General features: G+C 39.8%; 1 pseudogene; it reads left to right on the top strand.

Annotated features, from left to right (window-relative positions):
- Positions 1-5,879: 5,879 nt before the first annotated feature.
- LOC120263150 lies at positions 5,880-7,919 on the top strand (annotated as a pseudogene).
- The last annotated feature ends 9,780 nt before the right edge of the window (positions 7,920-17,699 follow it).

The following is a 17,699-nucleotide window of genomic DNA, read 5'->3' on the forward strand; positions in this document are numbered from 1 at the left end:
CATCACTTTTAATACATATATTTTATGCACTTTCATGTATATTTCTATGACTCCGATGCCCTTTACACTTTTTATTTTTATTATTGTTTTAGCATGTCGGAGGATCATCTAGAGTGTTATTGAGCTTTGTTTGGCATAAATCAAAGAATTTATCGAAGCTCACACACATCCTCAAACTTCGGGCAAAAAGAGAAAGTTTTCAGTCAACATTCACTGTAGCAGTGTTACTATAGTAAATCACCGAATTAGTTTTACTGTAGTAGTGTGCGGCCTATGTGCAGCATACACAAAGGAGACAGAGAGATTTGCAGCCTGGTGTGTAGCCGCACACCAGCCCAGACACACACGAGCAGAACATCTTTTGGTGCTTTTACAAGGACTTCTAGGGCTTTTTGGAAGAGGACTATTGGCTACCATTCTCCACCATCATCTTCTAGGGTTCCATTTCAAGTTAGAAAGGCGATTTGAAGAGCAAAACTCAAGGAGAGAAGAAGGTAGCACTAAAGGAAATCATCAAGAGCTTAACGGCGCGGATCCGGCATGTTTTCATCACCACCTTCTGGCCTACATCTATGTTTGATTTTTATGAGCTTTGTCATTGATTATCTTTTGTTTTCTCTCATTGTGATGTGGAACTAGACTCCCAAGGCCACTGGGCATCCAATGAACCTTGGGAGAAAAACTTGTTTGTATGGATGTTCTTTATTTGCAATATATTGTTGCCATGTTATTATGTTTGGTTTCATTCTGTTGTTATCATATTCAACCTACAATGGATAGATTCCATAGGTTTTGACTCTTGAATGATGTTTGTATAGTGGGATGCTTGCATGCATTAGGTCACACAATGTTTAAAGGGGAATTCAATGTATTAGTACACCAAAGGTTTTGGGTGTTGTTAGCTTCCCACTAGGTTAGGGTAATTTTAACTAAAAGCAAGCATTAGAAATATCCTAACCAAGACTCCCTGTTCCCAAAGATATCATAGGGGTATCTTCTGGATGAAGGAATCCATACTGGATTAGGGTTATACCACAGAGTTCCAGGGTAGTTGACTCCCGAGTCTAGCAGATCTAACCTAGCCAACTTTGCACTTAAAGTCCCACATTCATCCTTACTTGTTCTTCTCCCGAGGGGATCCTCGCCCGAGGCCTCTCATGCTCATTGCCATTTGCTATCTTCATTCGCCAGCATGGTGCTGAGTCCATTTTGTTTATAGGTCTTTATTTATTTATTTTTGTATTTTTAATTTTAAAACAACAATCTCTATTTGGTAGACTAGATAGTGTTACCTAGGAGGAAGTAATAACAGATCTTGGGACCCCAGGGAATATGACCCGCTCATGCTTGCGCGAGAGGTTTTTTACTTGGTGACCCATGCACTTACGCTCGGGGAGTTATGTACTCGCTTTCTAGCGTGTCTCACACTTGCTCATCATGCAACATTGCAACAAGTGCCAAAGAGCAGGTAACATTTCAAGAAAGGAAAAGATGCCACAAACCTGGAACCAAGCATGTGAAGTGCTCCACATGTGGGGAATTGATTTCGTGGGTCCATTCCCCAGTTCCCATAGTTATAAGTTTATCCTAGTTGCAGTTAATTATGTTTCCAAATGGGTGGAAGCACATGCTCTCCCCATAAGTGATGCAAGAGCCTTGGTAAAAGTTTTTTAAAAAAAATATTCTCCAGGTTTGGTAACATTGTAGTAATTTTACTGTAGCAGTACTGTAGCAAAATTCATGTTCACGCGCCGACATAGAAATTCCTGCAGCCCACGCGGGTGAGTGAAAAATCCACATGGGCGCGTGGGGGCACGTGACAGCCGCGGTTTTAGGCTTATAAATAGCCGTTTTGCCCTATTCTTTGACATCTTTTGTGTGGCTGTTGAGGGGTGAGACGGCTAGGGTTTGGAGAGAAGGTCTTTGCCAATTTGGAGGGTGTTCTTCACCAACCTTGATTGTTTCCTTAACCGTCATAGCACTTAGGAAGCCACTGGCGACTTAGCTTCGGAGAGGAATCCTTCAAGACATTGAACTACCCATCAAGGCCAAACATCACGAATTCAAGGGGGTTTTCTCTATGATTTTGTTGCTTTTTATTGTATTAATCATTGTTTTGTAACTTGCCCCATGAAAGGCCAAACCCTAGTAGGTATTTGGGCATGTGAACCCTAGCATCTATTCTTTTGTATTGATTTGCTTTATGTTTCTAGTTAATCCGAGTTGATTGGAGTTTTAACCTTGTGATTTCATTGCTTGAATGTGTTATTGATCTTTGTAATTGATCTACATTGCATGATGTGTTACCTTGATGTGAGAGGTCTCCATTAGAGTTAGAACTTCAAGGTTAAAGATGGTTGAGAGGGTAAGTCATGAGATAGTGGAGCGCCCCCTTTCCCTTCCGATTGAGTACTAGTAACCCTGTTCCATGTGGATTCGACTACCCGACTCACCAGGTATTTTATTACGTTGACACCTGTGCATTTATGGCACACACATGCATATTCGGACATGTCAAGTTTTTGGCGCCATTGCCGGGGAACAGGATACTACGAATGCTAGGACTTTGTGCTCTAGCCATTTGTTTTTTTCATTTTATTTCTCTATTTCACACTTTCTTTTTCTCCCATCATTCTCATCGGGTTTTATTTTTATTTTTTTATCTATTTCACTCTATCTTCTTCCGCCGTTCTCATTTGTTTTATTTTGTCTTGTGTTACTTTTTCTTGCATGGAACTTGAATGATGATTGATCCACTTATAGATTTATATTTGTAGGTTGATGTTGTCACTAGAAAAATTTATCGACTTGTTAGTGTTCATTAACAATACAATCCATGTCATAGCACATATCATCCAAATCAAAGGAGCTACCCAAATCTCTTATGAGATATTGATGGACGACAGTGGAAAGCACCTCAAGAAGAATTTCAGATGGATGAGAAGCTTGAAGAGGATGTACTTCGGTTGGAAAGAGTGTTACCGAGATTTATTGAAGCAACCGATGCCTGTTTCCAAAATATTGAGGCCACATTAAGTTGTCATGAGATATCTATCAAAAACCTTGAGCATCAATTTGGAGAGATCTTGGACATGCTTGCGAAGGAAAAAGAAGAATTTAAACAAGCAAGGCAAGTGTCTTCGAGACCCGCGTGGGCTGGCGGCCGCACAACCACGCAATCGCGTGGAGCCTTGGCCAAGTCCAGAACGTGCCCACGCGGATCCCTGTACTCATCAAATTCATGCTAAACTGACTTCTTTTGAAGCTTTATTTGCAGGGTTGCCACTAAGGACTGAGAAACTTTGTCCAGAATCATTCACGCTAGGTTCGGGAATCATCTCCACCACCAATGGGCTCACCGGCAGCACTAACACATGACGTCGATGCTTGAGGCATCCCACTCATGATTCTTTAGTTTTCTTTTCTCTTGTTTTCATTTTTAGTTTTCTTTATTTTATCTTTTAGACTTTAGTTATCTTTGTGCTTTGTTTGGTTTGTGCGAGTTTATGTTTCATTTGTTTTACTTATAAGAACTCATACATCTTTTCTATTATGTTGAATTTCACTAAACCCCTTGTATACGTGCAGATGTCCTTAAGAGTGATGTGATGATGTTTTTGTCATGGACACGACCGCGTGACCTTATTCCACGGTCATGTGAGCTTCACAACCTATACAACACGCCCATGAGTTAGACTTCACCAAAGGATGAATGAGGAGTTCAGGGGAGTATTATTTTAATTGTATTCCCACACACATTATGCTTCCATTGATGCTATTTTTATTGTGTTTACATGCATACATTGAGGATAATGTACATCTTAAGTGTGGGGGAGGGTTCACCTTGTACATGACTTTTACTTGTGTTTTCATAAGCATGCTCTTGTTGCTAATGAAGGTTCACCTTAGGGTTAAGAGTTAAATTCTTAGTTTTTCAAGGTTTTAAACATTATATTTTATCATGCTCTAGTTTTCATCCAATTTCCTTGAATATTTTTGTCCGATTGCTCTTGATGCACTTTTCTCACTCATTAGACCTATGAAGACTCTAGTTCATTATTTTTGGGACTTTAGTGTGCTAGTTTCATTCAAAAAAATCAGAAAATTCAGTAAATAAATAAATAAATATATATATATAATTTGCATTTGTTTGTTTGTACATAGGGGGGTGGAAAGAGCTACCACCCATGATGTATGAAGCTACTGTCATAAGTCTAATACTTGTTGTGCCCTAATGAGAGAAAGAGCTATTGATAAGTGCTTGTGTATTAGTAATACGAAGTATTCTTTTCTTACGATGAACATTACTTTTATCAGATTTTAGCGCTAATATATGTGTATTTGTGTTGCTTTTGTGCATTTAGGGTTGTAGAGCCAAATATAGAGGAAGAAAGCCAAAGTAGATGGCGATTGCACTTTATTGATGAAATCTTGCAGTAAACAAACATGAAGACACAAGTTGTGCTCGAAGATATGTGAATGTGTGCCAACCTCCATGTGCTCAAGCAATTACATGGTTTGGAGGGGCACAAAGGCAGTCACATTTGCATTTTATGTTGCCTCGATGAAGAAGCGATGCGATCTATGGCATAGATGTGTGCCCGTTTATGTTACCTCGATGAAAAGTGTGGATTCGGGAGTGTTTTTGAAGGAGTACTATAGCAGTTTACTATACCAAATCACTGTAGCAATTTACTGTAGTAGTTACTATTCACAGGCCGCTGAAAAACCAAGTTCTGCAGATTCACACGGCCGCGTGGAAATTCCACACGCCAATATGGATCCCCGATTCTAGCCCTATTTAAGTCGTGATTTCAGCCTGAGAAAAAGATCTTTTCCCCATCTTTTGCCCATCTTTTCACCATCTTTGGAGCCGCCCGCGGCTAGGGTTTGGAGAGGCTTTGGCTAGATCTTTGGATAGGTTTGGGCCTTCAACACCGCAATCCTTTGGAAGAGAGTTATTGGGGGAGCTTTCATCGGCACCTATCTGGCGAGGTGTGCCCTAGGCTTGACGAAGGGACCTTTGGAGAAGATGCGGCCACTCCACAAGAACATCAACACGAACACCAAGGGGGTTTTATCCTTGGATTGCATATCTTTACTTTTGATTTCATTATTGATTGTATTGTGCTCCATGGAGAGCTAAAGCCCTAGAGGGTACTTGGACTTGTAAACCCTGGGATGCTATTATTTCATTGACTTTTTATTATGCTTTCTTTAATTTATGTCTTTAATTGAGTTCCAATCTTGAATGCTTGTTGAGTTGATTTTCCCTTAGAGTGACACTAGGGTTGAGAATCCATCTTGGTAGCCTTTGTGGATGAGTGACACTGATAAGTGCTTGAGTAGACATATTTTTATATATGTTTTACGTGCATTGAGCATCATTTTTACCATGGTTTATGTCTCATATTGTGTATTTGGTGTTGTTTTATGCATATAGGTTGTGAATGACTTGAGTGTTATATATAAATAATATAATGCATGTACTAATAAAACTCAATGTCCTAATGGAAACCAAATTCCAATTTAATTTAAATTTTAATATATCCTAATCGTAGATATATTTAGAATTAAAATTGTAATATCCTAATCTTAATCTTAATTGATTATTTGATTGTCTTGGACTAGAGTACAAATTCCAAGTTAAATACAAAATGCAAAATTACAAAATTGCCCTTGAGAACATATCTCAAGGCACAAAATGCAAATTACAAAATTGCCTCTTGAGAACATATCTCGAGGCATAAAAAAATTTATTATTACAAGATTATCCTCGAGAACACATATCTCGAGGCAATCTCAAATCTTAGAATAGTCAAACACACATCCCAAGACGATCTTAAGTTTCATGTAGCCTGAGAGCAGATCTCGAGGCAATGGGAGAAATGCAAATCCTGAAGCACTTGAGTACGCATCCCGAGGTAGATTCAGTTAAGTGAATTTTAAAAAAAATAATAAATAAATAAATAAATAATAATAATAAAATAATAAATAAATAAATAAATAATGAATATATAATAAAAAAATAATAATAAAAAAATAATAAAAATAAAAATAAAATAATAAAATAATAAATAAATTATGAATAATAAAATAATAAAATAATAAATAAATAAATAATTCGAAAATTTAAATTTTTCAAATTTGAAATTATTTTTAAAAATTATTATTAATTAAAATTAAAATTAATTTTTTAGGGATAAGAACCCGATCTTACACCTTCGTTGTGATCTCACGGGGGAGTTAGGATTAGATAGGGATGATGGGGTTTTTGGGATTAGGATAAGGGTGAAATGTAAGTTTTTTTAAATAGGGGGAGAGATAAAGAAGGGAAGGAGGATTGGAAAGGAAAAAGAAAAAAAAAAGGTCTTTTTACTCCTCTCCTCTTTTATATAAAAATATATATACATGTATAAAAATTTTTGGCCGCACTTGCATTGCCTTCTTTTGCCGCTAAATCGCCATTCTTTGCTATTCCACAGTCAGTGGCATGCTTGGATGGGTGAAATAATGCCGCCAAGCATGCGATTCATCTCTACACGTTCTTCTTTGCCCGCTTTCTCTGTTTTGTGTCTCAGTTAGGATTCGCGGCCTCAGCTTCCCATAATTATGGTGCGCTTGGAGCTGCTCTTCTCTTATGGCCGCCGCCATCTCTTGGCACTTCTCTCTTCCTTGACGCCATGGTTGCCGCGCCTATCATCCCGAGAACTTCAAAAGCCCTAAACCATCTCCTCACCTCCTCCATCGCCGACCCGGGATCTTGGCCCGGATCTCACATCTTCCTGGGCAACCAACCAACGTGGCCTTCTCGCAGTTCAGCGCTGACCAGGATGTTGGCTTGTTGAGACTCCGGCATCAATTCAGCGCCGCTTGTTCTCTGGCTCAATGGCACCCCTGGATGCTCTTCGATCGGTCATGGTGCTTCTGAGGAGCTTGGTCCGTTCCGTATCAACTCCGACGGGAAGACACTGTTCTTCAATGAACAGCCATAGATGCGTACGATTTCCTTGTGAATTGGCTTGAGGGGTTCCCTCAGTACAAACATAGGGATTTCTATATTGCTGGAGAGAGCTATCACGGGGCACTATGTTCCTCAGTTGTCCCAACTTGTTTATAGGAAGAACAAGGGAATTCAGGAATCAATCATTAACTTGAAGGGATTCATGGTGGGGAACGCTGTGACTGATGATTACAATGACTATGTGAGCACCTTTGAGTACTGGTGGACTCATGGTTTGATTTCTGATGACACCTATAAAGATCTGAAGGTCATTTGTGACCTTCAATCTTCAGAGCTGTCGATCAATGGAGTGTGTGAAGGTCCTCTACTCCGCCCTGATTTAGAGTTTGGTAACATTGATCCACACAGTATATACACAATAACTTCCAATATGACTGAATCTCTCAAACGCACTTTGAGGGGCCATTATCCTTGGATGTCCAGAGCATATGATCCATGAACTGAAAGCTATGCCAGGATGTATTACAATCATCCTGAAGTTCAGAAGGCACTCCATGCAAATGTTACTGGGATAAATCATGCTTGGGATACGTGCAGTAATATTGTTGAGACTTATTGTGCAGACTCTCCTAGATCAATGCTTCCTATCTATCGTGGACTTATTACGGGAGGCCTAAAGATATGGGTGTTCAGTGGAGACACAGATGTTGTAGTTCCTGTGATAGCAACTAGATATTCAATCGATGCTTTCAAGCTCCCAACCATCACCAATTGGTATTCATGGTATGACAACGGAAAGGTTGGTGGATGAAGCCAGGTTTGTCAAGGCCTGACCTTTGTAACCATTACTAGAGTTGGACATGAGGTTTCCCTACATCGGCCTCGCCAAGCTATGATACTTTTCCGACATTTTCTGCAAAATAAGCCTATGCCGCAAGCTACTTCAGTGAACTAAAAAAAAAGGAGTGAAGAAATTGTCCTATTTGTTTCACTTGCATTCGAGTTGCTTATTGGTAAAATTTGGACAACAATAAAAAAATTAGGGGTTGTCATGCATTGATTGATGATTGCAATTGGAAGAACATGGATTACGTAAATAGTTCTTATTAATCGGGGTGATTTTACACTAAAAAGTAAAAATTAATTAAAAATTTCAAAAGAGAATTGAGGAATGATGAGATTCACGTGGGTGAGTGGCTCAAGCATGCATGGGCTAAGGCGTGCATTTAAAAGGCAAAGGCATGTTTTTTTATCTTATATGAGTGTTTTGCTAAAATAAAATTAAAAAAGGGCACGGTGGCCATTAGAAATCGAGCCCAATATATATATATATATATAAAGGATGTGGGATAAAAAAATAATAATATATATATAATTAAAGAAGTATGCCTGCATGTATATATATATATATAAAATAAAAAGAAAGTAAGCATGCATTCTCACGTGCATGGAAAGAAAATAAAAAAATAATAATAATAAAAATGAGTATGCATGCATACGTTAGCTAATACCAAATAATACAAATAAATAATAATAATAATAATAATAATAATAATAATAATAATAATAATAATAAGTATGCATAGACCCATCATTTAAAAAAAAGAGAGAGAAGCATGCATAAAAATAAAAAAATAAAAAAATAGTATATAAAATATAATAAAAAAAATGAGAAGCATGCCATAAAATAAAATAAAAGAAATATATAAAAAAAATGAGAAGCATATGTGTAGTAACAATAAAAAAAAAATTCTAAAGAATGGGTTATATGCAATAGCATGCATGATTGTTTTGTATTTAAAAAAACCGTACATGATCAGAACATCTCATGAGTTCAAGCAGGAGGCTTAATTGAAGGGTTAGCAACGGTGGTGAGTTTGGCTTCATTGTCCTTGAGGCAACATTTAATATATACATATATATGAAATGTTTCTAAACATCAGGTAAGGATTCCAATGACGAAATGGTTAATGAAAAAGAGTGGTGGTAATCTTGATAAAAACAAGAAAAAGATGGTGAGCTACAATGATACGAACTATGAAGAGGACTATAGAGATGTGTAGCAATATAAAAGAAAAAAAGAGAGGCTTTGAACAATATATTAAATACCGATGACATGTTGTTATCCTTTTTGGTATTAGGGCGTTGCCTCATACCAACATCGACATTCGAGTTTAGAGCAGCGACAAAAATTACTCGATCTGGAAGCAATAACAAGAAAGTTCAATTCAAAGGGAATGGCAAATTTTTAGAAAATATATGGAAGATAAAAATGATATATATATATATATATATCTCAAAAGTGACAATAGAGATATATATTGCAACGCGATGATAAAGGCACATGCAATGGTGACTTATTCATTTCAAAGACGACAACAAAAATTGTTATGAGATATATTTATTTTTAAGATGGCAATCAGTGAGCAATGCGGTGATAAAGGCACTAGAGGCGATAGTGATAAAAAAATATGTAAAATATATATATTTATATATAAGTGATGTAATAAATATGTTTATATAATAAAATAACAAAATCATAATTATCAAATTTTTTCTTACTTGTACTTTTTGCCCTTAATCGGAGGTTCCCAAGATTTCTAATCTGGGGTAATTAATAGTAGAGGCTTGCCCCTATTAGAAATGAAAGAACCCACAAAACAAATATGATATTTGTGCTTCGATGCATCATCTGGTGTCTTCTTCATGATGCCAGACACATTTTCGATCCCACAAATTCTGGCACGCTTGGTGGGACCCTCCATTTCTCCTCCCATCTTTGAGGCAAAAGTACAAGTAAAGGCGTTGTTCCTACATCCTATGAAAGAAATCTAATAATGTTTCTTTTTATCTTGCAGGAAATGAAGAACAAATGGCTCTCAAAAACTCAACCACCTCTGGAAGCCCGAAACTCACAATTTTCCTTGGCGATGGAACTGAGGGTTCAATTGCTCAGCTGCACCTTCAACACTGGAGTGCGAGGAGTGGTGACCTTTGGCACCATATCTCGAGTCGGTGCAATTCATAAGGAGACCCGTACCTTTCGAGAGGAGAACTGAGCAGGTCCCATGGCTTCCATCCAAAGGTCGTCGCCCCAATGTGATTGTTCCTCAGGCTGGGCGAGGGATCTTGCTGTCAGGGGAGCACCAAGAATATCTGTATTTGAGAGGCTATCCCACCCTAAAAGGGTAATTTCTATGAATGATGATGATGATGAACCCACCTTTACCATTACGACAAAGGGCGGGAAAAGTGGAATTTTTCCACTCATCGATGAAGACACACCAAAGAAGAAAAAGTGTGTTTTTCAAGGCTCACACAAAGGAAAGTCAAAATTCCAAGACAAAAGTTTGGATTTTGTGTCGTTTCCAAGGACACAAGAATGATCAAATGAGTACCTTCAACAACTCATTTGAACCTCTTAACCTGGTGAAGAAGAACGCAACCACTGCAGACTTGCGTCCCCAACTGAGTGAAAAACAAGGTTGGTAGACCTCCAAAGTCCTATCACAGGAATTCATTTGGTCAGAATCTCTACAAGACTTACACAACATCAAGGAAACTGCAGTCAGAGAAGATAAGACCAAAAGAATTCTATCAAAAGAAGAAGCAATTCATTTCAACAGCTGAGAAGACGATGTTTGACCGTTTAGCTCCTATAAAGAAATCAACCCAAGGTTAACGGGTCTAAATTTCAATGGAGGAGGGAAATGAAAAGATGAAGAAATGTCGATGCGAGATGTGGAAATACACACTTGTCGAATGGTTACTGAAGCAAGAGGAGATCCTGCACCCGAACAAGAACAAGCAGGGACTGTTACAAGATCCCAGTAGAAGAGCTGCAGACTCTACGAATGGAGAAGAAGGTTCTAGCCATGTGCTACCACATGAGGAGCAAGGGATAGGGACTAGCCTTCCACCACTCCATGTACCAAGGAAACACAAAGAAGTCTGACAACTAAATGAAGATGAAGAGGATGAACCCTGTCTTTATTCCTCAAAAGGGACATCGTGATCTTGAATATCAAAGACTCAATGACAACATGGCAATGTTGATGGGGTCAATGTTACAAATGCAGAAAACAAATTAAAATCCTCATGGAAAAATCAGCACGAACAACTGGGAAGATCGAGGGTCCAACCCGGCCGAGAGAAGCCACGAGGCCCGAGTTGAGCAAGGGGTAACCCACGGTTTCCCTATGGAGAATGTGCGGAGGTCGAGAAGTCCAACACCACCTCCAAAGGAAACCTTGAGGCCCGATGAGAACATGGAAGAACCTCTTATGCTCCTGTTCGGGGAACAATCAGTTTGTAATGACTCGGGAAGAGATACGGTGAATGGTAGTTCTTGAATTAAATCAAGCCAAAGGAATTGAGACAAAAGGCGGATGGAGACAAGCCCTATCCCAGCTACCATGACACGGTGCCCTTACCCCAAGGGATATAATGTTCCTAAATTCAAGCAATTTCTATGGGATTGGCAATCCGACCAACACTTTAGCTCATTTTGTCACGGCTTGTGGAATACAAGTGCGAAGCCATCACTCCTCCTCAGACAATTCTCTGCAAGTCTTGCAGGAGTAGCATTTGAATAGTATGCAAATCTGCAACCTGAGTCGATTCAAACATGGCGTGAGTTAAAAGATGCATTTTCGAGTGCGGTTTGGGGGCATAAGTGACAAAATCACAATTCTTGACCCTAGTAGCCACTCGCCAAAACAAAGATGAAAAAAAGTGGTCGATTACATTATGAGATGGAGGAACTTGAGCATCAAATGTGAACAACCACTCGATCGGGACGAGCGGTGGGTTTATTCTTTGAGGAACATTGATAGTTGGATGTCACCTTTCTTGAGTACATCTAGCATCACTACATTCCAAGGCTTAATCTCACAAGCTAAAAAAATTGGAAAGGACCAACCCGAAGGTGTTGTCCAATTTCAAACCACTTCAAGGAGTGACAAAGACAAATCCAAGAAAGCAGAGGCGTCAAGTACACTGCTACTACCTTCAATATTGAGAAGGGGAAAGGCGTGGCGAGGTCCCATAAAGCCGGAACAAGCTAAAGGTACCTAGCTTTAGGGTGCTCCGACAATGAGTCAAAACCTCTTCCTTCCTTGAAGGATAGGGATGAATAAAGTATTCCTTCAGGAAGAGATAAAGTACATAAAATCTTCAAAAGATCTTTGTGAGAGAGGGTCTGCGGCTCCACAGATGCAAAAAGACACGAAGAGCAAAAGCAAGACGGATCATCCCAATTGCTGTCCATATCATGGGGTGTTGGGACATACAATAGAAGATTGTTATGTTTTTCAAGGACTGGGTCGGCGACAATACCAAGAGGGCAAAATCACACTCTCAAAGAATGTCTTGTCCAGAGCAACCCGGTGAACATATCACGTTACGTGACTACCCTAAACCCTAGAAGGGTCATCTCAAAGGGAAATTCACGGTGGTTGGTAACAAGGTGATATTTACATCAGACAGAAGATGACAAACCTTGTGCTTTGTCCCGGAAGAGTTATGGGAAAGTATTTGTATCAAAAGATCAATGAAAGATGTTGAAAAAGGTTGGGTTTGAATTGCAGGGGATCATTTGGAAGCACTCTCGGCAACCTCATAAAGGTCGCTGAGACAAAAGCGGGTCAAAGAAAAGAACAAAGAAAAGAAAGCAAAAAGCGCGAACAATCAAAGCGCAAGAAATCTATTATTGAGGAGTATATTGAGACCCTTGAAGAATATGAGCGAGAAAGAAAAGGGTTCGATTACCCTCGGAGATTATTTTCTCGAAGAAGTCGAGGAGTTACTCGGGGAATTAGCTGAGAAAAATTGGAAATGAAGAAGATGTGCAAGTGGGAGACTTGCGGGGTTATTCAGGAGGAACCTTTATATAACCCTAGAAGATGATGATGAATATGATAGCTTCTACGAGCGGAAAAGAGTCAAATATGAGCATTACGGTCGACCCTATGTCGATAAAAAGCAAAGAAAGAAGATAGCATTCAGGGAAGAGGTAAAGAAAGGCGAGCGTCAAGCTCTTGGAGCCCTACCCACAACTAATGTCCAAAGAACCATATTACACCCGAAGACCCCCAAAATATAAGGTCTTGAAGAAAGTCATGCTGCTGAAGACATCCACGCTTTCATTCAAAGGGTAGAGAGTCGAGCTAATAGGCTACAGCAGTTACATATTGAAGATGCTGAGTGGGATGAATCTGGGACATATCCTCCAGAATCATCAGGACAAAATTTTGTTTCAGAAGTCGTGGATTCTCGACCCTTCTAAAAGCAACAAATATCAAAGAAAGATCTATCAGAAAAGATAAAAGGAAAGAGCTTTTTGATCAAGCTATAGAAAATGGATTGGATTTGCCTAAACCCAAAAAGCGGCGCCTGATGCATCTTAGTGAGACATTCAAGCTCTTGCCAATATCAGCAGACTACGAGGACACACCATAGAAGAATGTCACGCTTTCAAAAATGGTTGCAAGGGACGAGGGTTTCTCGGGAAATTTGACACTCAGCGAGGATTACTTTGAAGAAAAAGGTGAATGTTATGCTATAAATGCTCATGATGATTCAGAAGATGAGCTAAACTTCCTAGATGAGGAAGATGAAGCACCACAACATGTACATCGAGATGCGACTTAGAGCGGGAAAACACTTCGAGCCAAGAGCGAGGTTCCAGTTCAAATAATCGAGATAAAGGGAAGATGATTGAAGAAGAGAATGTCTCCCCCAGAAACCCTTGAAAAAGCCAAACTACAACATTTTGGCACATTTGAAGAAAGTCCAGCACTCCTCGGTATATGCGATGCATTGATGATGTCGGTGAAGTCGAGGGGAGTCTTTAATACATGCCCTACAAAATCCTGAGGAGTATCAAGCATACTTTGCCGAAGTCAACATAAAAGAAGCTCTATATGCATCTCATACATCTTCAGTGTCCTTCACAAATGAGGACCTATTACTTGGGACTACGGCACACAACAGACCACTATATGTGACGAGGATTTTTGTGATGGAGTAAAGATCAACCGGGGTTTTGATTGATCCGGGGTCTTCTTTGAATTTAATGACCCTCAATACTCTTGAGCATTGGCTCTTGAAGTATGCCACTTATCTTGGAGAGGATCATTATCGGGAGGCTTTCAATCGGCACTGACCAAAAAGGCATTGGGATCGATCACTCTCCCCTTAAATTTGGAAAAAAAATATCATCGATGTGAAATTTCATGTAATTGATCTGATGCGTCCTATAAAAAACCCTCTTAGGAAGGCCATGGATTCATGAAAACCCGAGTTGGTTCCTTCAACACTTGCATCAATGCGTCAAAGTATTTGGTGGATGGGGAAGAGTTCGAGAATTGATGGAGAGATCAACCCTTTGGCATCCATGAAATACACTATGAGGATGCGAGGTATTATCTCAACGCATCCATGTCAACCAAAGGGGCAAAATTGCCATGCCCAGGAAGAAGTGTCTTTGATCAAAGGCGAGCCAAAAACTACTCACTGTGCTCCAAAAAGAGAACCAGCGCCACCTCAGCTTTGGTAGTGACACTGAGTCATCGAGAAGATGAGAGCGATGCAGAGATATACACCAAAGTAAGGGTCAAATTGAAAGGATCTGCTGAAGAAAATGCATTATACATTACGAGGATTCACGATGGGCTATACAAATCCTTGGATGACTTGAATGTAAATCATGGGTTGAGCATCTAAAAGACATTTTATGTGCCGACTCGACATGAAAAGGAGAGGCATTCTCTTTTATAAGGACAAAGAGCAAAGAAGACCTTAAATGATGATATCATAAATATTGAAGAAATAGAAGATGATGAAGCTCAACCCATAAACTTTCCCAAGCCATTACCCCAACAAGCTCGAGGACGATAGTTGAGAGATTTGGGAGCAAAAATCAAGTGGTCAAGGAGGTCACATCGAGGGCTTTCGTGAGGGTTGTGGCATCCTACACGAGATGAGACAAAGAATGGGATAGGCTATTCCGAGTTTTTCCAAGCACTCATGTTACATGGTAACATTGCAGGAGGAGAAGAAGAAATAAAAGATGAAGAATGCACCACTCGAGACTGAGAAGGCGGGGGCAAGCAACAATTGATGAGTTGGTTTGAAATCGACTTGGGAAGCGATGATGACCCAAGACCAGACTTTTCCTAAGTGCACAACTATCAGGAAGAAGAAAAAAATCATCATTCAGAGGCTCTCTTGAAAGGAGCATATTGAGTACTTTTGCTTGGAACTATAATGAAATGCCGAGGATTAGATGATGAGGGTGGTCTGTTCACGAGACTAGCCATTGATCCTAATGCTACTCGGTCAAGCAGGGCACCAAGGAAGATGAAGTTTGACCTAGAAGAAAAGGGTGATAGAAGAGACCAAGAAGGCTGATTGAAGCAAATTTTATCGAGAGAAGAAAATACCACTGATTGGATAGCTAGCATAGTCCACTGTGAAAAGAAGAATGGGCAAATACGGATATGTGTGAGACTTGGGGACCTGAAATAAGGCGTGTCCTAAGGATGATTTTTCCCCTCCCAGGTTATGGAGCTCATGATCGACAACACCTCGAGTGACGAAATGTTCTCCTTTATGGATGGATATTACGGATACAATCAAATTAAAATGCATCGAGGAGGATCAAAAGAATCTTGCTTTACGAACACCCATGGAATCTATTGCTATAGTGTAATGTCTGATTCGGATTGAAGAATGCAGGAGCGACATATCAAAGAGCTATGACCAGAATATTTGATGATTTAATTCACAAAGTTGTCGAATGCTATGTAGATGATCTTGTGGTTAAAACAAATTTCAAAGACAAGCATCTTGATGATTTGAGGGACGATCTTTACACGCCTCGAGACAATACAAGTTGAAAATGAATCCCATGAAGTGTGCTTTTTGGAGTCCTCTACGGAAAAATTCCTAGGCTTCATCAGTGAGGCATGGAATAGAGATAGATCCCTCCAAGATAAAGGCAATCACTGGAAATGCCCACCCTCCTCGGACATTGAAGCAAAGCTGTGCAGCTCCTTCCAAGGTCGTTTAGCATATCAGGAGATTTATCTCCAACCTCTCACGGGAGATGCAAGCCACTTATCTAAACTGGTCGAGAAAAATGCTCCTTTCAAATGGGATGATGAATGTCGAGGAGAGCTTTTCGATGACATTAAGCGAGTGCTGTTGAATCCACTAGTGCTAGCTGACCCGATTCATGGAAGCCTCGATCTTATACTACGTGTGCATTGGAAGTGTCTTTGGGGGTTATGTTGGCTTAGAATAATGAAGAAGGAAAAGAAAATGTGTTATATTACCTTAGCAGGATGTTGGTAGGAGCCGAGGTAAATATCGCCAATTGAAAACGTGCCTAGCCTTGGTGTTTGCGGTACAGAAGTTGAGACACTACTTGCTAGCGCATAAAGTAATACTCATATCAAAAATAGACCCACTCAAATACCTTATGACGAGGCCGTTGCTTACGGGAAGACTAGCAAAATGGGCAGCGATTACGATGGAATTTGATATAACGTATACTCCACAGAGAGGCAATTAAAGGCGGCTGACGGACTTTCTAGCGACACATCCTCTCCCCTAATGATTCACCACTTAATCTTGATCTCACGAGTGAAGAGAGACATTAATAGTGGAAGGCAAGGTGGCGACTATACTTTGATGGGCGTCAGTCTATAAAACCGGCACTCATGTCCCAAATGCCCACAAATCAAAAGCCGGGAATAGGACTCGTATTTCGTTACACGGAAGGGGAATCCTCGAGATATGCTCTCTCCCTCACGAGGCCATGTACAAACAATGAGGGAGAATGTGAAGCCCTCATGGCGGTTTGGAGCTGGTAATCAAAAATGGGGATCAGAGACATACACATATTTGGAGACTCACTGACTCATTATCAAGCAAGTCAAAGGAGACTACAAGATATACAAACACGAACTTCTTAAATATTATAGAAGGTCAAAAATCGATGAAGAAAAATCCCCAAAGTACAGTGAGGGAGGTTTCAAGATCGAGGAAAATGGAGAAAAGCGATTCTTTGGTAGTAGCAAAGGCGGCAAATCCAAATTATGAAGAAATCCATATAACCATAAAAATAGAGACCCATTGAAAATGCGAGTCCCGACGGCGAAGTCGAGAGGAAAATCTTTGAGGCAATCTGGAAAGTCTTCACTCTCGAGAAATGCCAAAGAAGATTGGAGACAACCGTTCATGGAATATTTGAAATATGATAAACTCACGAGGATAAATCGAAAAGGTCTTGGGATAAAGCGAAGCGCCTAAGATTCACCCTCATAAATGATATATATATCGCAGTGGGTCTATGATCGAGCTGCTCTGCGGTGCCTCTCATATGAAGAAGCCCAGAAGTTATGCATGATGTGCATTCACAGGGATATGTGGTGCACACGATCCGGACCCAAGATGCGACTCAAGATCAACGCTTGGGGTAGTGCTGAACAACCATGGTTGGAGATTGCATTAATTATGCTGAAAAATGTCGTCTATGTCAGGATACATGAGTTTATTCATCAACATCCAAATCCTTTACACCCCACATCTCTTATGGCCTTTTGAGATATGGGGAGCAGGATGTAATCGGTCTATTGAACCACCATCATCTTTAGGACATCGATTCATATTAGCTACACAGATTACTTCTCGAGATGGAAACAGTATAGCAATACGTATTAACTTCCAT

The sequence above is a fragment of the Dioscorea cayenensis genome, chromosome 6 (genome assembly GCF_009730915.1).
Source record: "Dioscorea cayenensis subsp. rotundata cultivar TDr96_F1 chromosome 6, TDr96_F1_v2_PseudoChromosome.rev07_lg8_w22 25.fasta, whole genome shotgun sequence".
Lineage (NCBI taxonomy): Eukaryota > Viridiplantae > Streptophyta > Magnoliopsida > Dioscoreales > Dioscoreaceae > Dioscorea > Dioscorea cayenensis.